The sequence below is a fragment of the Vombatus ursinus genome, unplaced genomic scaffold (assembly GCF_900497805.2).
Source record: "Vombatus ursinus unplaced genomic scaffold, bare-nosed wombat genome assembly UNPS02014803.1, whole genome shotgun sequence".
Classification (NCBI taxonomy): domain Eukaryota; kingdom Metazoa; phylum Chordata; class Mammalia; order Diprotodontia; family Vombatidae; genus Vombatus; species Vombatus ursinus.
The window spans coordinates 6,362,549-6,388,628 of record NW_020954581.1 but is presented as its reverse complement, the minus strand read 5'-3'; the positions used below and the strand labels follow the sequence as shown (position 1 = coordinate 6,388,628).

General features: G+C 37.9%; 1 protein-coding gene across 1 annotated transcript in view; it reads left to right on the top strand.

The window, feature by feature from the left end:
* The first annotated feature begins 14,192 nt into the window (after window positions 1-14,192).
* The window catches only part of ADGRL2 (adhesion G protein-coupled receptor L2), an 834,153-nt gene continuing 822,265 nt past the window's right edge, over window positions 14,193-26,080 (top strand). Inside the window, exon 1 of the mRNA XM_027873936.1 lies at window positions 14,193-14,274. The gene's annotated coding sequence lies outside the window, so the exon portion shown is untranslated. The remainder of the gene's footprint in view (window positions 14,275-26,080) is intronic.

Sequence of the window (26,080 nt, the reverse complement as noted above, 5' to 3'; positions counted from 1 at the left end):
AGTGCAGATGCATTGTAAATCTTCAAACAGTCTTTCATTTTAGCAATCCTTCATTTAGGATTTTTGGATCTTGACTGTCTTTTGTGCCATCAGAAAATCTGACAAGAATGCCATCTTAAAGTCATCATAAAAATGAGGAACAGCACAGGAGCAGTCAACATCCTTAGGATGCCCTACTTGAGATCTCCTTCCATGTGGACATCAACCATTGATCCCCACTCTTTAAGTCAGGCCATTTAACCAAATCCAAATCCTCCCAGTCATATTTCCATCTAGTCCACATTTCTCCAACTTGCAACAAGGATCTAATCCAAGGGAGCTTAACCTTTCTCTGTGTGTATGGGTCTCTTTGGCAGTTGGGTGAAGCCTATTTACCTGACCTCAGAATAATGTTTTTAAATGCATAAAATACAAAAAGGAAACCAATTATGTTAGATACAGTTAGCAAAAAATTAAAAAAAAAACAAGTTCATGAGCCCTAGGTTGAGAACTCCTGAGCTAATGAGAGGTTGACAAGTGTCTTCTTGAAAAGCTATTTCTAGAGAAGATTTCTTTCTTTAGTTATTGTCTCACCACCTGCTCTAGAGAATATCCCAAATCAGAGGCTCTGGGCCAGTCACCCCAAATAATCTTATCCTAGAAACAACTAGGTTCTTCCCCTGCTCAAGTGATCCTCTAGCACCCAACCTTTTAGCTCCCCTCCCCCCCAAAAATCTAATAAAGGTTCCTAGTTCTTATATACTTTTACAGCTCATATGATGCTGGTAAGTCAATTTCAGAAAAAAAAAGAAGTAGAAGGGGTGCTGGGGTGGGGGAATAAGCCCTTCGGGCCTTTCGTGGTCATGGGTCACGGGCAGTAAGGGAGAAATGGTGATGACAGACACCCAAGACAAGCCACCATCCACATAAACCATAGGTTGACCAAGTAGAAAGAGAAGATACATCCTTAAGGTTGGGGGAGGTATGATTAGCTGATTCATTATTCCTTCTTCCAAGCCTTAAGTCACAAGGCAGCATAGTTTCTAAAAATAAGTTAATTTTAGTTCTGTTCAATCTTATTACCAACATATACCAGACAGTACTTTAAAGGTAATAGGGATGGGGAAGGGAGAAGAAAAAGAATCCCATAAAAGCAAACAAGCAGGAATAGGATATAACAGAGCTAGGTTAGAACCTAGCTACTAAGCAGTTAGGTGGTAGGAGTTAGAAAGATCTGAGTTCCTACTTCTAGCTCTGCAATCTGGGGCAAGTCACTTAACTTCTCTTTGCCTCAGTTCCTTCACTACAAAATTGGGGTAATAATAGCACTTACCTCACAGCGTTGTTATAAAGAATAATTGAGATGATATTTGTAAAGTGCATAGACCCTAGAACACAGTAGGACCTATATAAATGCTAGCTATCATTATTATTATTATTGTTTTTATTTGATTATTCAATATCTTCAACAACGGTAGGGGTCCTAGTTTCTTTGCCAATACCTGCATTCACCAAAAGGACAGACATCTCCATTGCTTTATGGGGGGAAAAAATGAAGTGGTAGACTATCACCTCTAATAGTTTTTCCTTTAAAAGCATATTTTTCTCTGACTTCTACAGATCAAAAGAAGAGAATCAAATGCAAATTTCCCTATAAAATTCTCATTATTGAATGGCACAGGTACATGCCTAGACAACTCAATTTATTTCACTATTTTTATAACATTTTTCCAGATCACAAAGAAAGCTGAGAGAGAAAGAGAGAGAGAGAGAGAGAGAGAGAGAGAGAGAGAGAGGTCTCACTCTAAAATCTTCTCAGTGCTGTAATTAGTATGCATTCTTTCCTTCCATTCAGTTTTCCTAGAAAGTAGGTCACCCAGTTTTCCTGGACTGAAAATGTGTCCCCCCCACCCCCGACATCCGACATCCGAGAAACCCTTGCTTCACCCTTTTTGACTATGGGATCCAATCTAATCCACCAAACATTTGTCAAGCACCTACTAGGGGCTAGGTCTCAGAAATCAGTGTCCTCCACCCCCTCTCCCTTTTAGTCGACTGAGAGTAAAGAGGGGTGCTTTGAGCCCAAGTTGTCTGCAAGTCTGTAAGTCAGCAAAGATTTGGTCAGCTTCTTGATTTACAAGAATTTGAATTTGTGAACATTCAGTCACTAGTTTGGCATTAGAAAACCACATGCCAATGTGCTAATGCACATGCAAATTATTCACACATTAAAAAGGAAAAGTACACCTATACACATTAAAATTTACATCTACCTTTCTGGTATCTTGAACAAAACCAAGCCCCAAAACTTCATCTAATTTTTTGTTGTTGTTAAGGAAATTAACAAGTTTAGGTACCTCTTCACTAGGCACCCACACATTTTCCATGTGCCTCTTCACCCCTGCCTTCCAGCCAGAACACAGTAAACAAAGGGACAGGATTCCTGACTCTTGCAGAATTTCAAGCTGTTATTCAAGAAGGAAGTCCCAAGAATCTTGTCAGAAATCCTGTTTGGGCGAGATTCCCAGCCCAGTTTTGCAGACCCAAGATGTCTGGGCAGTCTTGGTATGCCTGGGATTAGCAGTTGAGGATTTTTTTATCTGAACCAAATCCAAACTCCAAACCTAATTAAAATACCACAACACAGTTAACTCTTTGTTATGCGGGTCATGTTATTTATCTAATGAAGGAATGGATTCTGCCCCTTCTGATTCTGCCTCTCCTATATGCTTCTGCTGATCACTTCTATTTTACATTTCAGTGCTAGTCTTTTTTTTTTTTCATAGTCAGAAAGCATCGTCCCACTTTTTCGTTGCTATGCAAACATCAAGAGCCGCATAACGAAAGCAAAATTACTGAGTTTGGATATGAAAGATTTGGTTACTGTGGCTTTTGTTTGAAGTTTCTTTTTATTTATGTATTTTATTTTCTTCCCATAACGAGGGGTGCTCCAAAACATCCCTTATGCTTCCTCATTTAGTGCTCTTTTGGAAGAAGGAAACCTACCAGAAAATCTGGTATTTGGGGGGGGGGTCTCATCTGCAACCTCATATCTACTCTAAGAAAAAAATATAAAGTCCTTTGTTTGACATTTAAAGCCTTTCACAATACTACTCTGACCTATCTTTCCAGGGCTTCTTTCAAATTACTACCTCCTCACATCCTCTATATTCTAGCTAAACTGACCTACTTGCCATTCCCTATAAATGCCAATCCGTCTCCAGACCCTGGAATTTTGCACAGGCCTTGAATGCACATGCACCTCTAATTCTTAGAATTCCTCATTTTGTTTCAAGACTCAGCTGAAGTGGCGTTTCATACATTCTCTGATCCTCTTCTTTTCTCTTTAAAAATGTCTTGTATTTAGTTCTCCCTTCCACATTGCAGCCTTCTCTATTGTGGTTTCGATATATCAAGGGTCAGCATAAGAAATTAAATGGGAATTTGCGGGGAATTTTCCAGAAGCTACAGATGACACATGAAGGCCAGAAAACAACACATAGCCTATGACCAAACAACCGAAATTTTACAATAATGTACTGTAAGCACTCCATAAAAGAAAAAGAAGAAAAAATTATCTGATATGAAAGGAGAGCCAAAATCTTTGATGTGGATTTTTCAGATTGCAGGGGGAAGGGGGGAAAGGGGGTACCATGCCCCTAACCTCTGCAACGTGGAAAGGATAACTGTACTTTACATTGACATGACGATACATCTTGATTCTCTTCCAGAATGTAAGTTGCTTAAGGTCAGGGATATTTTGATTTTTGTCTCTGTAACCTCAGTGCCTAGCACCTAGTACCAAAAACAGCAGCTAACATTTCTTTAAAGAGCAAAGGTTTGCGAAGAACTTTGCATATGTTACTCACTTGATCCTCACAACAACCCTGTAAATAAGTTATGTGCTATTATTATTCCCATTTTACAAATAAGAAAACCGAGACTTGCCCAGCTCACACAGCTAGTCAGTGGCTGAACCAGGATTCTTCTGACTTAAAATCCAAAAAAAACTTTATCCATTGAGCCACCCAACTGTCTTAATATTTAATATCTGTTGAATGAAGGAATAAGTTAATTCCATATTTACATTTAGAAAGCATCACTCTCGTGTACAGCAAAGTACTTGAGGCACTATGAACTCCTAAAAATGGGTGAAACCTTGAGCTCATTCAACAAGCAGTCATGTTGTAGATGTTGATGATCTTTCAAAATCTTTAACAATATGACCTTTTTTGGGAAGCAATTGGGATTAAGTGACTTGCCCAGGGTCATACAGTTAGTAAGTGTCTGAGACCTGATTTGAACTCAGGTCCTCCTGACTCCAGGGTCTGTTATACGTGTATAACCTATGTTGAATTACTTGTTGTCTTAGGGAATGGGGAGGGAAAGGAAGAGAGAGGAGGAGAAAATTTGGAACTCAAAATTTATTTAAAATTAATGTTAAAAATTATCTTTACATGAAATTAGAAGAAATAAAATACTATTTAAAATATGCCCTGAATCAGTGGATTTTTTTAGTTTTTATTTTTACAAGCATTTATTATGTCTCCTTCTCTTTCTCTACCCTCCATTGAACATTTTTTTAAACCACATCAAACATACATAGTACAGTCTACCATATTCCCACATTAGCCACATGCCAAAATATATATGTCATTCTGATTTCTAAATCCATTAGCTCTCACACTGCAGGTAGGTGACATGATTTTTCTTCAGTCCTCAGAACCTGTAGTAGATGATTGCATTAATCAGAGCTCTAAAACATTTCAAAGTTGTTTTTCTCTATAATGATATCGTCATGGTAAATCATTCTCTTAGCTTTGTTCACGTCACTGCATCAGTTAGTGGAAGTCTTCTCCATTTCCTCTGAAACTGCCCATTTCACCATATCCCTAATTCCATGGAAATATTTTGAATGTGTATCATTAGAAACCACATGCTTGTCTTCTCACCATCTCTTGGTCTACTTTTATGAATTCTTGAATTTCCACTGCAAAGTTTTACTGTTTTAATCCTGGAAACTCCCTGGAATCCCAACAAAAAGATTTCCCGTTATTAGCTTTGCTGTTCTTTCTGCATTACTTGACTGTTTTCTGAATTTGATTCAGAACTGTGAGAGGCGGCATGGTGCCCTGGATAGAGTACATAGACAGTCAGCCTCAAAGTCAAGACCAACTGGGTTCAAATCCTGTCTCTGTCACCTCCTAACTGTATGTTTCTAGGCAAGTCACTTAACCCCTCAGTCGCCAAAGGAAGTTGAAGAGCATTAGCAGTTCTGAATACATAGAGGGGTGTTTCCTCACAGGATGGTCCCTTCACCAATTTTGGGGGATAATAGTAATCATTTACATTCATAAAGTACTTTTAAGTTTACAAAGTTTTTTTGTTCACAATAATTATAATTCATATTCCACAGATGAAGAAATGAAGACTATGAGAGGTAGCAACCAGTCTTTTATTATTTACAATAGCTAACAAATGGCCCAAGCAGAATTTGAACCCCAGTTTCCTGACTACAAGTTCAGGACTCTATGCTATATTCTTGAAAAGAATCAATTATAAATTCTGATGTGAAAAATCAAGATGGCACCCCAAACTATTTCTTCTACATTATGATGTCTTTCAACTCGTTAATTAATAAGCAAGTATTAGGCATTTACTGTGTGCCGGGTACTGTGTTAAGCCCTGACAATGTTTTAGAGAAAAAGAACAAACAATCCCTGCCTTCAATAAGCTTACATTCTAATGGGGAAGATAGTATGAATGTAAATAGGTATAAGGGTTCAAACCCTGCTTCAGACACTCACTCTTTGTGAGGTCCTGGCAACGTTAATTTCCTTTAAGTCTCAGTTGCTTCATCATTGAAATGGTAATAATAATAAGATTCACTAACACACAAAGTTGTTGCAAAGATCATTTTGCAAACCTCACAGTGTTGTATGAATGTCAGCTTTTGTCAGTACTGTGTATCATCCTCCAATAGGACAATATAGGCTAAAGTTAGGACAAAACTAGAACAACTAGTAAAAAAAAAAAATCACATTTACTCTTAGAGGGAGAAGTCTAGACCTGTGATCTCAATGGTGTAGGAAACTCCCAGTAAGCAAGAGTTCTGTAATTTTTATTCTTAGAATCTGTATGGGCCATGGATAGGTGAAATGATTTGCCTGTTGTCCCAGAGTCAGTATGTGTCAATGGAAGGATTTGAACCTAGATCTTCCTGACTCTAAAGGAGGGAAAGGAAGGCAGGGAATAAGCATTTATAAAGCACCTACTGTGTGCCAGGCATTATGCTAAGGGCTTTTTACAAATATCATGTCATTTGATCTTCACAACAATTATGTATATCTGTGAGGTAGGGATTATTATCCTCATTTTACATCTGAGGAAACTGAGGCAAATAGAAGTTAAGTGACTGGCCCAGAGGCCCATAGCTATTAGGCCAGATTTGAACTCAGGTCTTCCTGACTCCTGATCCACAACTGATTTTACTATATCACCAGCTGCTTCTCTTTGCATACATATACCAATTCAAGGAAAATCCCTATGTCAAGGTTTATAAGTATATCCCAGGAAGGTCAAGAAGTAGTGAGTTAATGAAGTCAACTTAGCTTCTTTCCTGAACCTTACAAAATCTATTATTCATCATGTCTGTTCTATGGTAGAAATGTCTTCCTCACTATCTACCTTTCCTAGTGATAAATTCAAGGTCCTCATAGGACAAAGCAGTAGTATTCAGCTCTGATCCTCTTATAGCCTCTCTGTTATACTGTCATTTCAGTTGTATCTGACTGTTCATGAAGCAAAGATACTGGAGTGGTTTGCCATTTCCTTTTCCAGCTCATTTTACAAATGAGGAACAGGGTTAAATGACTTGCCCAGGGTCACATAGCTAGTACATGTCTGAGGCCAGATTTGAGCTCAGGATACTGAGTCTTTCTGAATTCAGGCTCAGTACTCTATCCACTGTACTACCTAGCTGCCCACGGCTTCTCTAGCTATGTGGTATTCCCCCTCTCTCCACTGTGGAATGTCAGAATCATTGACCTGAGTGGCCATCACTAATCCAATACCAACATCTTGGACCCCTAGTGACACACTAGTATTCAAAATTTGGGAGTCCAATTTGCTTCCTTTACGTGGAGTTAGGAAAATAAGCAACTACCGAGTATTTCCTATTCCATTTGCTTTTGTTTTTCATAATGGCACCATTACGGTTACTTGCTTTATCATTAGGGATGGTGGCTTCCACCTTTATAGAAAAATACAGACTTGAGAGAGCTTTCCATTTTCGATGACACACTATTGTTTTACATTGACCTACAATGATTAATTCCTTTATGTTTCTATAGTTACCTTAGTTTCTTCCTGGTGTCTTATAACCCTATTTCCCACATGCAGACTGAATTTACTATTTATATTAACATAACAATAGCAACGAAGCTTTCCACTTAAACCTCATTCAACCTTTAATTTTTTTTAAAGGATTAAAAACTCATGTAACTGGTACCAGTAGGACTCCTACACAACAATCCAAAATTTAAAAAAAAAATAAAATTTATAACAAAGAACAAAAAAACAAACAAACTATTTTTCTGGAATAAATCTGAACTCCAGATCTCAAATGCAAAGGCTCCATTAACTTATAATTTTTTTTAATCTTTAAAAAGCTACCTTAGCCCAAGAACCTCCAAGTACTTTACACATAGGAATATCCTGAGTAAATTATTATCCCAGTTTGGGATTTTAGAGGGGAAACATATATGAGATGCCTTGGTGATAGAGCCAAGAACTGACTAAGAAATTCCAATGTCCAATCCCCTTTTTCAAATAACTTCATTCCCAAATCTTTCTTTTCTTCCTATGACATTCCATGTATGTAGAGGAATCTCTACTATCTACCCACAAGCCATCTTTTAGACTCTCTTATATCTTTTAAACTCTCTTTAACATGAACTTCCTCAGGCATTGAACCTGAATGCCTTCCTGAGCTATGAGCTGTGCTGGTGTAAGAAATGTCATGCACTGTTTCCCCTCCCCTCTCTCCCTGAAGTTTGTACTTCTTATCTGTGTGTTAAATTTATTCTGGGAGCCTAATGGCCTATTCAGCTCCATGCTTTGTATACCACCTATAGCAATGTCTCGTGCTCTGTGCAATGGGCCTGGAAACAGACCATGGAGTAATCAGAAAAGAAAGGGGAAAATATGAGCATGTAATTCAGAGAGACAAAGTCCTAGGGACCTTTTCGTAGTCCAAAGGAGTCAGTCGTCCCCTGTATGAGGAAAGGGCCAGGGACACCTGCAGGGTAGCATAAAGATGAGGAAATGTTTAGTGGCTCAGTGGAAACCCAGCAGAGAAAGAAAGCAGCTGTTTGGAGATAGGGAGAAAAGAGGGAGGGAGGATGATAAAAGGCAAAAGCTGATACTGTATAAAACAAAATTAAGTTGATGAATGAGAACTCCAAGGGATTTAGATAAGTTTGGAGAAAGAGTTGAATTCAGCTTCCCTCCCTCCTCCCCACCCCCAAGTCTCAGCAGTGAAAAGGCAATTTTAACAGATTCAGATACAGTTAGGGATTCTGTTAATCAGCATAATTTTTTAATCATTTGGGGTCTGGGTGCCCTTTTGGGGGTTTTGATTGTCATGGTGTTTATGGGAAATTGGCAGTTATTAATTGCTGTTAATCTTATACCCGTCCTTATTAGGATTCAAATATATTTCTCAGTACTTTGTCCAGTATCTATGTAATCATTCATCAACCCTGAGTTTTACTGTAAGCATAATATTTAGGAGAAGCAATTTTTCATGCCTGGGTTAAGTACGAAACCTATAATATTTTTTCGGTTGTACACATCCAAATGACCAAGATTCAGGCAGTAAGAAAGAACAGAAGGATTTTAATATGATGCTTTTGCATCTGGGGTGGAAAACTTGACTTCTCATTATCCCTTTTTTTTTTTTACAAATATGATTCTTGAGTTCTGAACAGTGATTTGCATTAGTGGTATTAATATCTGTTACCGTTTTTCAAAGGATTGCAACATTTTCTCTTTATAAAGTGCTATATGAATTTCAGGATATAGGTATAATAAAGCAGTGATTCTGAACCTTTTTTATATACCCCAGGGTGTTGAGTCTCAAAAAATTTAATGTTATTGTATGTGTGCACATGTATATACAATCCATAGCTTTTGAGGAGGAAGGGTGAAGTGGATTCCAACAATAATTGTGTTTCAGTTCCCCCAAGACTAGGAATCACTGGTCTAAAGGTCATAATATCTCACTACTCTCTTGAGAGTATTACTGCTCAAGACAAGAGAGTTTAATGTCATTCTAGTCTCTCCATATATGGCTGGCAAAGCGTATATGGATAGAAAAGAATGAAGATGGGAAGGAAAGAGAAGCCCATTGTTGTTGCTAAGGCAAAGTTGTGAGAAGAAAACTAAAAAAAAAAGTTCAAAAAAAAAACACAAACAAGGCTGGTTTGTTACTAGACATAAATTTAATATATACTTATATAAAACCCTCTTTAAGTTCCTGGTTTCATATAAAATCTACATTTTTATTCTTTGTATATTTAAATAAAAAAGTACTCTTGTCATAAAAGCCCAGTTCTAGGTTAACTTATAAAATAAGGAAAATTGGTCTTCTATTCTTCCCATCTTCTATTTTAGTAATCCTGTTATAAATCCTAGAGGGACCTCTCCTCACCCTCATAGTCCCCCAAAACCCAGATTTTTCATACTTGGATAACTAGAGCATCTTCTCTTGATCTCAACACTAATTAAACCTGCCATTTCTAGGCAACATTCTAGCTTCCCTAATTACCCCTCCTGCCTCTTGTACCCCTATCCAAAACTGGTGGTGGTGAATTCAGCTAGTCACAATGACAGGATTTGATAGAGTAATTCTCAAGGTTATGAATTAATGTGTTACCATAAGTGTGCTTTTTTTAAATATCACAATCCTTGTGTGTATTTATATTTTAAAAAGAAAGAAATAAGAAGCATATAATCCCAAGATAATGAATATCTAATGTTGAAACTTCAGGCAATATGACAGGCTAGTTGGGAAGATGTTTTAGGCCAGGGAGGTTTCACAGTCGTCCTTCAAATGTGTACTTCTCTAGCAGCAACTCTGGGAAATGCATTTCTATCTTTCCCCTTTAGAGGGAAACATAGAAGGGACATGAACTGGTTGTCATAAAGCCAGGAACCCCCTTAATATAATAGTAATAAGAATAATATGTAATAATACCTTAGGCTTATATTTCAATGATCCTGTCTTGAAACAAGGTGACTTGGAGAACTTCTAAATTTCTCTAGCTTGTTTGACCTCAGATTATTTGAACCTAGAAATGCCAATGAATGGCAATGCCCCAAGGACTGCTATCAAGTCCCCTTATAAGCACTCATATTTGCAAGATATTGACCACAAAAGAAGTTTTATTTATAGAATAAAGGACATAAAAAGAGGATTCACAGCTAAGCTCGTAGGGTGTCAGGAGAGGCTTTTTCCTCCATTTCTGTGTGACCTTTTTCCTCCCCTCTCCAGAGACCCTTAGAGCTTCTGTGACCTTGAGTGAAGTTCTACAAACAAGTGAAAATTCTTCTTCCCAACAATCAGCTCTACCGTATAAGGCTCCACTCCCAGCAAGCATTCACCACTCCCATCTTGTCAAGGTCATTCCCTGATTGCTGACCAATATTATGGTCATCCTGACTGTCAGTGTACACTGGGCTACTTCACAGACACACGTGGAATCTGTGAAATAGGTAGAGCAGGTGTTATTATCATCAGTTTACAAGTGATAAAACTGAAGTTATGAAAGATGTAGTGATTTGCTCAATTCAACAAAGTCATTAAATGCCTCCCTTATGTAAGGCTACTGTGCTCCGTGTCATATTGCTAGTAATAAGTAGAGATGAGAACTGAGCCCCAATCATCTTGTCCAAATCCAGTGTGATTTCTGCTGCCCACAGAATGAAGTTCAGAAGATCACCTTTCCACTCCCAGTAATATATAGTGATGACATGCTTCTGAAAGTGAGAAAGTCAAAGCCAACAGAAATAGCTTTAGCTTGTTATGAGTGCTAACAGTTTCTTCATGAGCCACTAGCTCGTGAGTATTCTTTTGTAGAATGCATTATTTATGCAAGAAGAGCTACATGAAAGATGAAAGCAGATAGATTAGTGAGATATATATATGCACATATGTGTGTATATATATATATACATATATGTATTATGTGTATGTAATATATCATCAGTATATTCACAACCTTTCATACTGCTGCTCAGGTTATAGTGAAATGATCACTGGATACAGTCAGAGGCCTCAGTTTCAAATCTTGGATTTCTATTTGCTAGTGTAATGCTGTAGATAAGTTATTTTACTTCCCTCCATTTCAGTGTTCTCATCTATAAAATAAGAGCATTATATTTTCCTAAAGTACCTTCTAACTCTAAATTCTAACATTTTTGCTATGCATTTATAAGTATCTATCCCTATATTAACTTTATTATTTTTGTTTGTCCTTTTGGGCACACATGCAAAAAAGTTTCTGTGTTCTGTTAATCACATAACTATGATCTGGGGCAATGGTTACCAATGTGTGGTCCAGGGACCTCGTGGGTCACCAAGATCATTTCAGGGGGTCTACAAGATCAAAACTGTTTTTCAATAATTCCATGATATTTTTATTTCTAATATGGTAAATATCAATAGATATAACCCCTCCTTGGGGAAGGGTAGATTTCTCAATAATTTTTAGAGTATAAAAGGGTCCAAAACATTTGGATGATGAAAGGAACTAAAGGTAAATCCCTGACCAATGAAGGATCAAACTCTGAGCCCTGATTCATCTGTCTTGTGCACAGCTCAGTCAATCAAAACAATACAGAGTGACACAATTAATAGCACATAGTAGGTACTTAATAAATATTTATTGAACTGATAGCCAATCTGTCAATTGAGTGAAACAAATCAATTGGGTTTCTTATGATGCAGAACAATAAACTGATGCTTGATAAGGACCTTAAATACTATGGAACACACCACCAACACCTTTTTAGAAAAAAAAAATAACTTATGAAGAAACTGAGTTATAGATTAGTGAAAGGATTTGCCTAAAGTTTCTGAGGTATTGTGTAACAAACAGAATTCTAACCCAGATACTCCATCCCCAAATTCAGCCTTCTTTCCCCTAGACAAAACATTGGTTGACATCCTTTTACCTTTTTTTTTTTAACTAGTTATTTTGGTTTCATGTTGACTGAACCATCATCAGAAAGAAATGTAAAAGGATAGAAACTGAACTTGTCACTTTGTTCATGTAGAAAACTCCTTCTACCAAAATAGGTCAGCAGGTCATCTTTTCTGCAAAACGTAAAGACTTACCTAGAACTGAGAGATTGTTAAGTGATGAGCCCAAGGTCACAGAGCCACTATATCTAAAATCTTGGGGTTCTAGTAAATTTTATGGAAATGCATGTTGGGACTTACCTTAATATTTTTTGTTTGTTTTTTTGTTTCTGTCAAATAGGAGGCTGCAAAAGGTCCATTTCTACTCCCTGACTTTTTATTAAGATCATTGATTTGTTTATTGGAGTCTGAAACCAAAGATGCAATTTAGCAACAGGGTTTCTTTCTAAGCTTTGAAAATATTGTTCGTATGTTCAGTTTCAGTGTTTTGATATCATTTTTTGAAATTAACTTCACTTAAATCAGCTGATTTACACTGACTTGTAAAGCAGGCATCGAACAATGGACTCAGTCAAATTGTTTCTACAGGGCTTCTGATCTATTCAGTAGAACAGTGGGCTTGACTGATGGATTTTTTTCATTGAATTGACCTAATCAAGTAGTTGTTTTGACATCTTGACAAAGCCACAGAAAGAGTAGCAGAGCACATATTACCTTGTTAAAAGTAGGGTGTATTAGTTACCTTCCATCTCTGTCATGGGCTCATTATATGAATTGGGGAGAGACTAAATTAGAAAATATGGACATAGGAACTTGGTTGGAAAATGTTCTCTACATGTGATGGTAGGACATTCCATGTTTAGAGGTTCAGAGGTGACCATATATGGGTCTAGCATGAACTGCTGTCTTCCTTCAATATGTATTTGGAATGTGACAGAAAGTCTTTTGAGGCAAGTAGCTCATAAGAGCTTATAATTAGAAGTGGAAGGGAGCTTAGAAGCCATTGAGCCCAACCCCTTCATTCTGAAGATGAAGAAACTGAGGCACAGAGTAGTTAAGTGTCTTAGGGTCTCTGGGATAAATCTAAATAAATAGGAGAAAAAACCTACTAAACTGTTAAAAGGATTCTTTTTAAAAAGAGGGGAAAAAAGCACCCATCTTTGTAGTGCCACATTTGGGTTATTCTAAATAATTATGATGAATCACATTGCAAATACTTTTGCACATCATCATCTTCTAAAGTTATGGTACGCAACTTGGCAACACTTCTGAAAGCCAGTCTCATGTCAATTTCATACCTATGAACCATGTTCCAAATAGTATGTGTTCTTTTTGTTGATACGGGTACACCATTCACTCCAAAGCACTGCAACACTCCAAACTCATTTGGAGTTGCGTGAGAATATGTCCCCTTGATTTCTGACAAATGATTGAAAACCCCCTGCATCTTAAAATCCTGGAACGAACACACACACACACACTCACACACACACACACACACACACACCTGAAAGAATCCTCAAGCATTCCCAAAATTCAAACGGAGCATCAGCTCTTCCACATCTATATTATGCGTATATATATATATATATATGAAACATATATTTTCCCAGTGATTAACCAGCTCTTAATGACAACAGTTCTTATCTTATAACTATGACATGAAGAGGGAGCTGTAGCTCTTTTGAGACACAGCTCTGCATGAAGCAGCTTATCCATGCTTTCCAATCTCCTGTCTTTTTTTTTTCCTTTCTCCCTCCCTTGCTCTGTCTCTCATTCATTCCCTCTCCCATCTTTTGGCCATCGTGCCAGATAAATTTAAATGTATCGGCTCGGAATCTGTCCGAGTGGAGTTAATCCATGCAAATTAGAAGCCCTGGCTGTCCATGCTTGATTCACAAAGAGGACTCAGCTACAGGAGGTCACTGGTTCCCAGCTGCTCCTCCCATTATATTTTCTCACCCCCCCCCCTTATTGCAGAACTGCTATATGCATACAGGGACAGAAAGGATCCAATTTACTGCAACTGCTGCCTGGCTTTTACTTACAACTTTGTTTGAAGGAACTTACCTTCCATCTGTCTTTGCAAGGTAGGAAGTCTGATTCTTCTAAAGCCTGGGGCGGGGGGGATGATGCCTCCCAGCTAGGCTCATGGTGGAATGTCACTTGAATGCTGTAGACGGTTGCTAGCATTTGGGTCCAAATGCAGCCAATCCAGGTGGCTAGTGCTTTTGTTTCCCAAATGCATAGGTACAATTGTTTAAGTGCCTCTTATTGTGATGTGTGATGTGATCCCCTGCAACCAGCCTCCCCTAGAATCACAAAAACTGCTGAAGCTCAAATCTAAAAAAAAATACAATTCTAAATCATTTTAATTTTATTTTTTCTTTTCTCCATCCCCTTTAAAAAAAATCTCCTACTGTGTTTTTAAGTTATCCTGAATGTCAGGCTATAAAATTCAAGTGTAAAATACAATCCTGGTCAGATGCTTACCCTTGGATCTTCTCACTGTTGTTTTCTAGGGGGAGAGGGCTAACTGTTGAAATGTTTTAAACAAATAAGAGCCTGCATTTGACTTTATGTTGCTAAAAGGTAGGGAGCTGAAGGCCCCATTGCAAATGGGCCTGTCAAGTAGATTTATATTACTATATAAATAAAATGTTCATTGAATAGTCAGAGATGGGACAAGAATGAGTGTGAAATTCAAAATAGTGCTATTTATTTTAGAGAAAATATTGAAATTGCTCATTAAAATAAAAAAAAATGTTTAATTGCAGATAGATTTTAAAAAATGCCCAAATCTGTAGGGGCTTTGGCTGTTTCTGATATGACTGAGAAAGCAGTCCGTGTGTGGTCAATAGCCACCTAGTTAAGTTGTGATAACAAATGTGGCTGTGAGCCTCCAGGTCTGACAATGCACACTCTGACTTGTGAAGGCAGTCCCTGGGCTGGGATTCTTTCATGCGTGTTTCCTTTGATTGACTTAGAAGCACTTCAGCAGCATGGCTTTATAAGTGAATTCTAAAAATACATTCAGGTACTGGGGAAAAAAAAAACCCTACTATAGGCTTAAACGTACCTTTGCTGGTTAGTGCAAATCAGGTTATACCATTCTCCCAGCACAATCTGGGATTCAGCGGTGTTCATTCAGTATGCCATCTAGGGAGCTCCTTCATTTCTATGGTTTCCCAGTTTTGACCCCTTTTTTTCATTGAGTTCTCCTGATATAGTCATGCCCATAATTTTTCGGACCCAGTATAGGATAGAAATCAAAATGAACAGTAAACAAAGTTGACAGGTTAGAACAGAGAAGAAAAAAAAATCATTCTTTAGTACCCTGAATACTTCTGATGGCATAAATCTTTACATTTCATCTTCTGGGTAGATATTTGTAGTTAGTCAAGTTCCAAAGAGGGTAGAGGGAGAATTTATTATCTGCATAAAATATCTCTGTGCCAAAAAGGTACCGTCCTTTTTTCCTCTTGATATAGAGTCTGCTATTGGAAAAAACGCATTCTGATTTTTTAGGACAGGGAGCCCTGTCATTGTTAGCATAAAGAAGACATCTAAACAAGGATTTCTGTGGAGAGGGCAATCTTTCTGTCTCTGGCATTTGTTAGGTTACTGTACATAGAATTTAACAGATAAATATCTTCTGCTTTATGGCATTTTAGAGATCTTTCCTATTGGTTTTCCAGCTACTCCGCTAAGGTAACAACTGAAAAATAAAAGGAATATGTTTTATAGACACAAGCAATGAAAAGCCCTCCCCAATGATGTAAGAGGAGTTTGACCTTTCTTTTTACCCAGTAATTAGAATTTTTTTAAAAAGCTATTTTAAAAATTATTTGAAGGAGTGAGGTTTGTTTTTTTTTTTTCCAAGTAAATCAAAGCTTCCTAGAAAGAGCTGATGGAATCACTATATTGGAAACTCTATGACCAGCTGTCAATGTCTCCTGCCACAGACCTACTGCCATCTGAGGGACAGGTGGATTTTCAGGGGAAGAAAGGGGTTTGGAACTGATGGTTTAAACAAGTTTCTCCTATTTCTAAGAGTGGGAGAAGTTGAGAGGAGTCTATCTGGGGAAAAAAATAACAATAACTTCAAGGAAGGAATTACAGAGGGTGATTTTGGAAATTGGAAGATGTCCATTCAGAACCAGGGAGAGTTGGCCTAAATGCGAATCAATTTGTCACTTCCTGGATATATAAATATGGTCAAAGGAGACCTTGGCCAGCTGAGTAGAAATGGATGCTGCTGATATTCCCCCTCTGCTGGACCCGTTTGCCTGTTTGTAGGTTCAGAGATTTAGAGCAGGAAAGGACTTTAGAGGCTAACTAATCTGACTTTTGCATTTTACAGGTGAGGAAACTGAGGTCCACAGAGAAAGTGACTTGCCCAAGTTTTCTTTGTTTTATTGAATCCTCCCCCACCCCCAATAAATCATATATTTTGCATATACCTATAAACTTATTTTGTATATACCCATAAACAGACATATTTTACCCTAGCTATGCTATAAGCTTCCTAAGGCCAGGGGCTACTTTTGCTTTTGTCATTGTATCTCAGACTCCAGGAAGACTCCCACTTCATAGGAGATTAATATATGTTTGTCTATTGAATGAGTGTGACTTTGTAGGCACTTAATAAATGCCTTTTGAATGAATGAATGAAATCATTAGCATTTGGTATGGATGAAAGCATTTCTCATGGAGCCAGGAGGCAGCAAAGAGCTTTGAACTTGGAAACAAGAAAAACTAGATTCAAATGCCACCTTAAACACTGGCTATCTGGGTGAACCTAGTCAAGTCACTGGAGTTCTCCAAGCTTCACTTTCCCCATCTATAAGATGGGGATCAGAGAAGCATCCACATTGGAAGGGTTTCCCTGAGGCTCCAATGTTTGTAAAGCCCTTTGCAAGCAGTAAGATGGCATATAAATGCCAGCTATTATTACAGTTATTCAGAACTACTATTTTAGAAACCTCTGTGTTGATTTGCAAAACCCCTAGGAAACTCTCCGTAGACCCAGTTTCTATGCCTTAAGTTAGGTTTTTACTGTGTATGCTAAATAAAATGGTCTCAGCCTCTTACTCTCTTGGGTTCCTTTCACTTCATCTGTAAACTTGCCATCCCGTTAGTAACTCACTCAAGCAGCTCTTCAGGATAAGTTACATTGGACTATATTTTAGTCCACCTTGCAGGGGTTCTATAGAACTGACAAAACTCATAGCTGTATATAATACCGAGCCTTCATTCCCACCTGACTCCTTCCTGCCAGTTTTAGAGTACTGTTAAAAAGATAAATTATCATCTTAAAAGGCTGCTATGAAGAGTGTTAATAAGTTCTCTTTAACTGCAGGAACAGTCAGTGGAATAGGTAGCTACCTCTTGTTTAAGCTTAGGCAACTTTGTCCTGAGATTGGGAAAACACGATTAGGTTCACGAGTGACTTCCCTGTATATCTACCATGTTTTAGAACCTCACTGGAAGCAACCTGCATTTTTTTTTGAAAGAAGAAAATCAGCAGTAATTCACAGCACTCTAATTCACTCTAAGCCTGTTACTCTAATTCACAGAAGTCTGACTATGAACATACACACATAGTTTTTTAGTTGCCTGGCACACTGAAATCTTAGGGTACTGGCCCAAGGTCATGTTACCACTGTGTGTCAGTCAGAAATTGAACCCAAATCTTTTTAAGACTGAGGTTAGGAATCAATCTGCTACTTTATGGTGCCTGTTTAATTGAATTTGTAAAATTGTAAGTTAATTTGCCAATCTATACTAGTGATGGGAATCCTCCCCCCATGGGTTCCCTATATAGATGAAATCACAATACATTGCACACACACACACATCTATATATGTATACATATATATACATATACATATATATATACACACACATATATATAAAGAGACAGAGATAAAATGTTCATACATACCTGCATGCATGTATGTAGTAGGGAACAGAACATTCATTTATTAAGTGCCTACTATGTGCTAGACACTACACAATTTTTTTTACAAATATTATCTCATTTTATCCTTACCACAACCCTGGGAATAAGGTGCTATTATTCTCTCAATTTTGCGGGTGAGGAAACTGAGGCAGAAAAAAAAAGCTAAATGACACACGTTTGGTCACACAGCTAGTAAGTATCTGAGTTCATATTTGAACTCATGTCTCCCTAACTGTAGGCTACTCTCTATCTACCATGTAACCTACCAACCACAATGCATAAATATAAATATAGATCTCTGTACACACACATATACATAAATGTGCTCATGTTGTTTTGTTCGGTTGTCTTTCAGTCATGTATGACTCTCCCTGACTCTATTTGGGGTTTTCTTAGCAGTGATACTAAAGTGGTTTGCCATTTCCTTCTTGAGTTCATTTTCTGGATGAGGAAACTGAAGTAAACAGGGTTCAGTGACTTGCCCAGGGTCACACAGCTAGTATGTGTCCAAGAGGCTGAATTTGAACTCATGAAGATGAGTTTTCCTGGGACTCTAGGCCCAGCATTCTATCCACAGCACTACCTAACTACCTTTACATATATACATATATGTATATATGTATATATATAGAAATGTGTTCATGTGCGTATATATATATAATATGTATATACATATGTGTGTATATAAATAAACACACATATAATCACAGAATCAATCCTCTGTCTATATCTGAGGCAGCTAGGTGGCACAGTGGATACAGTGCCAGGCCTGAAGTCAGAAAATCCAGAGTTGGAATTCTCATATATATACCAGCCATTTGACCTTGGTCAAGTCACTTCACTCCTATTTGCCCCAGTTTCCTCAACAACAAAACGGGGATAATAATAGCACCTACCTCCCCGGGTTTTATAAAGATCAAATGAAATAGTATATACAAAGTTCTTTGCAAACTTTAAAGCACGATATCAATGCTACCACATCTATATCTACACATATATTTATATATCTGCACGTAGATCTATATCTTTACATGGAGCTATAGATAGAAAGGTTTACATAAATAGATGTAGATATAGAGAGGTATCTATCCAGTCCATCTATCTCATCTGCATCTAAATAGATAATAGATAGATGATAGAGATATAGATATAAGGTATAGATGACAGAGATAGAGATATAATACATAATAGAAATGATAGATGTATAAAGAGATAGAAATACAAGAGAGATATTTATATTAGTTAAAAGGATGGTTTAATAGAACGTATTATATCATACACCCATTCACACTGTCCATGTTGTTTCCCTGGATACGATGAAAGCTCCTTGAGGGCAATGACACGATTTCTTTTTTTTTTTTTGTCCTTGTATTTATGTGCCCAGGGCACATGGCTGGTACTTACTAAGGCCTTAGTGATTGATTAATTGATTGATAATTGGCTAATGGTTAACTAGCAAAGATGGCTTATTTTCATAACTGGGCCAACAAACCCCTCTTCCCCCTCCCTCATCCGTCCATACTCCCATATCAAGGCCTGCTTTTCCCCTCATTTGACTATTTCTTACAGCAGCATATATAACATCTGCTAATAGCCAATTTCAAAATACATTTCTTTCCTTCAGTGTGTGGGGAAAAATAGCATTTCAGTAGGGGAACCTTATAGCTCAAGGGGTTAAGAGGCAGCTTGGATCTATAATTGACTGGCCTCGTGACAGCCTTTGAAGTACCCCTCATATCGCCTCACCCCCCAAGATTGACATCCCTTTATATGTTTGGAATTCTTCAGCCAGCATAAAGTGCTTGGTAATGAGTGAAATTTACTTGAGGCTTCATCTCTCCACAGTTCCTCGAAACTTCAGGGAAGTTTTAGTAACAGTTAACATTTTGATGCCAACAATTGTTGTCTTCAGAAAATAAATGAAAGCATATTCTTCTGTCTTGTCCTTCAAAACCTCCTGGGTGATGGAAGGTGGCTGGCTTTTGTTGTTGTCACCACTGTTGATTTTCCCTCTTTACCTTTCTTCATTTGGTGGCATCTGAATGAAAATCTCACCTGGTTGAAAATTCAGGAAGGAGTTAGAAGGGCAGATAAAGAAAACAAATGGAGTGGAAATGCATCTTTAAATGGTTAGTCTGTGAAAGGCTGAGTGTAGTTATGTGACGGGGTGTCACAGGGTGTTATCTCTTAGGGAAGAAATGAACAAGAACAAGTCCACCCAGAAAAGCAATTCTTGCTTTCTTTGCATCTGTTTATTCATATTACTCCGAACTATTTTTTATGATTTTGATTATTTTTTATCCGCTATGAGAAGATTAAGTATTAGCCAAGCAGGCAGTACGAATCCAATTCAAAAGTGGTGCTCATTTGACCTCTAAACCCCCAAGATCTCACGTAACCAAGAATCTGAACTACATTAACACATAATCAAGCAGCAGAAATGAGTCTGACATGGGTCGGTGGCGACAGAGGAAAGGTACTCACTTCTAGAGCTGAAAACAGAAAAGACAATTTTGATATTGTTCTGTGATACCAGCTTCCTTTTTCAGATCTTATTTGAGGTAGGCAGATGGATGAACTGCCCAGCATCTCCAGGACATATCTGCTTGCAGGCAGAAAGACTTGGAATCTATCTTGAAAGTCATATTAATATGTCCATTTGGCCAGGACAGGCCAAGAAAGGCCTATTCCTCTGGTAGGGGTTGTAAGTTAATTTAAATATGCACTTCCAGAATGAGAGTCCCTTACAGGGTTAAGTATTTTGTTCTGTTTTGTTTTAAATGCTTTTGATCCATTCCTTTGTAGTCAATTCTCCTATATTTGAGGGGCATGAAGATGGGGAGAAGAGGCAGTGAAAAAATACTAGGCCACCATTTACTAAGCTCTTACGATGAACCAGGCACTATGCTAAGCCTGAGGGATGCAGATAGATACAAGCAAAAATAATGCACTCTTCGAGCTTATATTCTACAGCAGGAAGGCAAGGTACAAAAGAGAGCTGAAAGGGGGAATGGATGAGGTGGTAGGGGTACCCAAGTAGGATCACAGTGGTGAATTCAGGAAAGAGAAAAGTAGAGTGGGGAGCAAATAAGACCTAGTCGGTGACCAAAAGAGGTGGTTGAAGCTTGGTTAGCATAGGTCCACCTCTAAAATGGAGGCCCCAGAAGGAACTCCCCAGTGAAAGAAGGAGGCCAACATGGCACTGAGGAATATTTTAGAAGGAGAAGGCAGCTGAGATATGCTGGTGAATTGCCAAAGAGTCAGGTCAGAAACTCAACTGAGAATGAAATAAAGCATGTCTACTCTGGGCCTTTCCACAAAATGGGATCTCCAAAAGAATTGAACAGAAGATGAAAATCAGCATGGTGAAGGGATGTTCTTAGATGAGAAGGCCCTATCCAGGGACTGAGACAAGTTCCAATGAGAGAAGACAGCTAGCTGAGTCATAGTGGCAAGGTCAGAAGGCTAGCTAGCCAGGTGGGACATGGATTTAGAACTCAAAGGGGCCCCTTAGATGTCATCTCTTCCAGGAAGACTTAACCTTTTTTTGTTTCATGAACTTCTTTGGCAGTCTACGGAAGTACATGGATGCTCTTCTCAGAACATTTTTTTAATGTATAAAATAAAACATATAGAATTATGAAGGAAAGAATTTATACTGAAACAGCCATCTTTTTTTTTTTATTTTAAACCACAAACTTTAAGAAACTTTAAGAGAAAGCATGGAGTGCTGAAACCTGAATCAGGGAGACATTGGTTCAGATCTGCCTCTAAGATTCATTAGCTGCATGATCACAGGCAAGTAATTTCACCTGACACTCAGATGCCTCATCTTTAAAATAATTATAAAACCTGTATTGCAGGGTTGTTGTGGAGATCAGATGAGATCATCATCATAGAGCATTTATTATGCACTTGCTGGGTGATAGTCATTGTACTAAGCACTTGAGCATGCAAAGTCAAAGTAGATAAAAAGTCCCTTCCCTTAAGGAAATGACCTTTTAGAAAGGGAGATAATTGATACATATATAATGAAATGAAAGCTATTATCTAAGCCACCCTCTTCACTTGACAGATGAGGGAACTGAGGTCTGGAGAGGTAAAATTAATTGCCTGGGATCATATAAGTTTTATGTGACTGAGGCAGGATTTGAACCTGGAGCCTCTTATGTAATATCTGGGGTTCTTTCTGCTACACCCAAATGACATATTGATACAAAGGGATAGGGATAGCAAAACTTATGCCACACCATTTTGGAAGAAGTTGCCCTTCATATTTGTTTTTGTTCTGTTGTGCTGGGGAATTTTTTACCTGGGGTATTCCATAGGGTCATCAACTGAAAGCTAAAAGGGACTTTAAGGTCATTGAGTCCAAAGCTTCATTTGACAGAAGAGGCAACTTAAAGGTTGTGTTTTACACAAATAATAAGTAGCAAAGCTGGGATTTGAACCCAGATCCTCTGACCCCAAATCCTCCATACTGTCCACTATACCATACCACCTCTTCAAAGAGGCATTTTGTTTCCTGCATATAATGAAAACTAAAATCTATGAGATTTAAATAAAGGTGTGGGATGGGGTTGTTGCAAAAAATATGTCCATTGACGTTGACAAAAGGATTCATTCAGTTGTTTTTAGTTATGCCCAACTCTTTGTGACCCCATTTGGGGTTTTCTTGACAAAGATACTGGAGTAATTTGTCATTTCCTTCTCCAGCTCATTTTATAGATGAGAAAACTGAGGCAAATAAGATTAAAGTGACTTTCTCACTACTAGTAAGTGTCTTTGGCCAGATTTGAACTCAGGAAGAGGAGTCTTTCTGACTCTAGGACTGACACTCTATGCACTGTGCTTCCTAGCTGCCCCTCATAAAAGGGTATAAAATACCTATCATCAATTGAATCAAATTAATAAATATTGCCTTGAGCATTCTCAGTCCCATCACTTAGAACAGTGCTTGGAGGAGTTAGAATATTAATATACTATGCAATAAATATTAATATACTAGGCATTACACATAGTAGGTTCTTAATAATTTTTTTACAACCGCAACATGTACACAAATATCCTAACCCAAAGGCGGAAAAAAGTCTTAAAAGTCTTCCTTAGCTTGAAAAGCTAATTTTAAAGTTGTACTCTCAAAATCTCCTTTAACCTAGTGGAATACATGTTTTCAAATTAAAAGTCACATAAGTCTCTCCCTCCACACATTCCTTTCCTCCCCCCTCCCCCCAACAAGGATCAGCATTTGAACTGGGGTCCTCTTATTCAATATCTAGGTCTCTTTCTGCTATACCCAAATAATACATTGATACAAATGGATAAGGGTGCCAAAACCTACCCTTCAATTCTCTTCTGTACTCAACACTTTTACTATAAAACACAAAATTTAAACCTTTTGTTTCATCTTTGTTCTTGAGTATGTCCATGATTTTCATGTGAATCTCATCCTCTCAACAGAGTATAAGCTTCTTGAAGGCCAGGGACCATATATCCTCTTTAATGCTTTCATTTTTATGCATCATATTATATTATGTTACATTATATATATATATAATATTAAATGATCATATTACGGCGTGTTATATATATGCTATAATATTATCATATTATAGCTTTAATGCTTGTTGGGCACATACAGTTCTTGAAATGAGGAAATGTATGTTATTTTGTTATTTGGATTCTGTCTCACCTCAAGCTACTTTGCTCTCACTTACAGCCTTTGTGGTACATTCTGAAGAGAATATAAGCTCCCTGAGGACAGAAAATGCTTTGGTTTTGTCTTTGTAATTTCCCTCACCTCCTTCTCAACCCAACTCAAATTCCCCTTTATGAAGGTGGCTTTTACTGATCCCTCTGTTCCTAATGACTTCCCATTTCAGATTACTTTCATATACTCTCAATATATCTTGTATATTCCTAGAGATTTATATATTGGGCCTCCATTAGAATGTATACTTCTTTGGAGGCAGGAGCTATATTTTTGCTTTTCTTTATTTACCCAGCACTAAGCACAATGCCCAGCTTAATAAGCTCTTAATCAAAGCTAGACATTGTATCACTTGTTCTATCATGAGGTCCTAAAGCAGTGCGTTACATGTAGCTGGTGTTTAATCAATGTTGATTGCTTGTTGCTCATAATAAAAAATATCGCTTCATTCTCTGTGACTATTTGGATGGTTTTTCTTTTTTCTATGTCTGCCTGGGAAAGCCACAGGCCAAACTCATATTTATTCAATTTACCTAAGCATATTTTTTAAATCTATCAGTTTATTATTCTGGCCAGTTAAGGCTCAAAGGAGAAAGAAGAAAGGGGGGGGGGAGGAAACAGACAGAAGACTAGGAGAAAGCAAAGGACAAAGAGAGTAAGAAAAGCAGGAAGACAGAGAAATAAAATCAAGAGAGACAAAAAATAAAAGTAAGTAGACCAGAAATGGACACCCAGAATTAGAGAGTGTAAGAGGGTCAGAGGTAATCAGATATATTAGTAATTTCATCAATTTGGGCATTTCTTCTAATGATGTTACTCTATATGTCATAACCCATCAATGCCAAATCAGTTATTAAGGGTCCCCCTAACATGCCTGTGGATTTTCTTCTGTATTTCTTGAAATTGCATGTATACTAATGAAGCAGGGAGGGGCAGTACTGGCAAGTACAATGATTATTCCCCCTCTACCTTCATAAGTCACTCATCTCCCTTACCACCACCACCTCCCATCATACATTCCTCTGATGACACCCCTAAGATGGGTGTCCTGGATTTTTCTTGGCATACTACGCTTCATACTTGGGGTGTTAGCACCTTTTAATAATGCCCTTTGTAAACTAAATATTTGCTTAACCACAAATTCACAGCCCTAACTATTCTTTATCCTTAAATCTAAGACTCTGCTAGAATTGGGGTGGAACTAACAGTTTATGGACAAGTTAGGATTATTCTCTAGATTAGAGTAGATTCAGTGAACAGTGTAATATTACCCTGAGGGTCAAATAAATCAGGCTGAGATTAAATTCCCTACCCATTCTTTTCAAAATCACAGACATTTAAGATTATGTACATGAAATTTAGGAGCAGATTTTATCAGCAGATCCAAATTCAGATTTGTTTACTCTGAATACTTCATGTAGGAATGTGCTATAAATTTAGAAGTATGGAGGTGAGGGTAGGGGTGGGGTAGGATGGAGAGGGTTACCTTGACTTGACAGCTTGTAGAGAAAAGAAACTCAGTTCTAACCTTGGTCTACTATTCATTGGCTTTAAGGATCCTTAGAAAATCCCACAACTCCTCCTCCTCAAGTGCCCTTGCCTGTATAAGAAATATGGGAATGCATCCAGCCCCTTCCCACAATTACTGTGCAGTACCTAAAGAAATGGGAGCACCTACTTGGGGGAGGGGCAGAAGGAAGGGGGGAGGGGTTGAATTTGCCATTTTCATTAAAATTATTACTTCTGCACAGCTTGATTTCTTTCAGGCCCCATGTAATATCCTTAGGCCCCAGGCCTATGGGCTCATGCTAATTTGTATGGCTCTTGAAATGGCAGGCTTGTCAAAGCTCCCAGGTACTTCAGTGATAGGTACTAGTTACAGTGATTGCTCAATTTCCATCAGAGAGTGGTGAGTGTGCAAGTCAATGGGAGTATCCCACACCCTCTGAGTAGGCTCTGTTTCAACCTGGGGAGTTCAAAGGCCAGACAGAGGCTTTTGAAATACTCAATTATAGGGTAGCAAACTATAAAATCCATCCCCTCAAAAATCCCAGCCCCAAACTCCTTTTTTTTATTCCCAGTAATTCTTAGGAAATGAATTTCTTTTTGGATTAGCAGACACACAAGGGGAGAAAGAAAGTAGCAAAGAAAGAAAGGAAGAAAGAAAGAAAAAAAGAAAGAAAGAAAGAAAGAAAGAAAGAAAGAAAGAAAGAAAGAAAG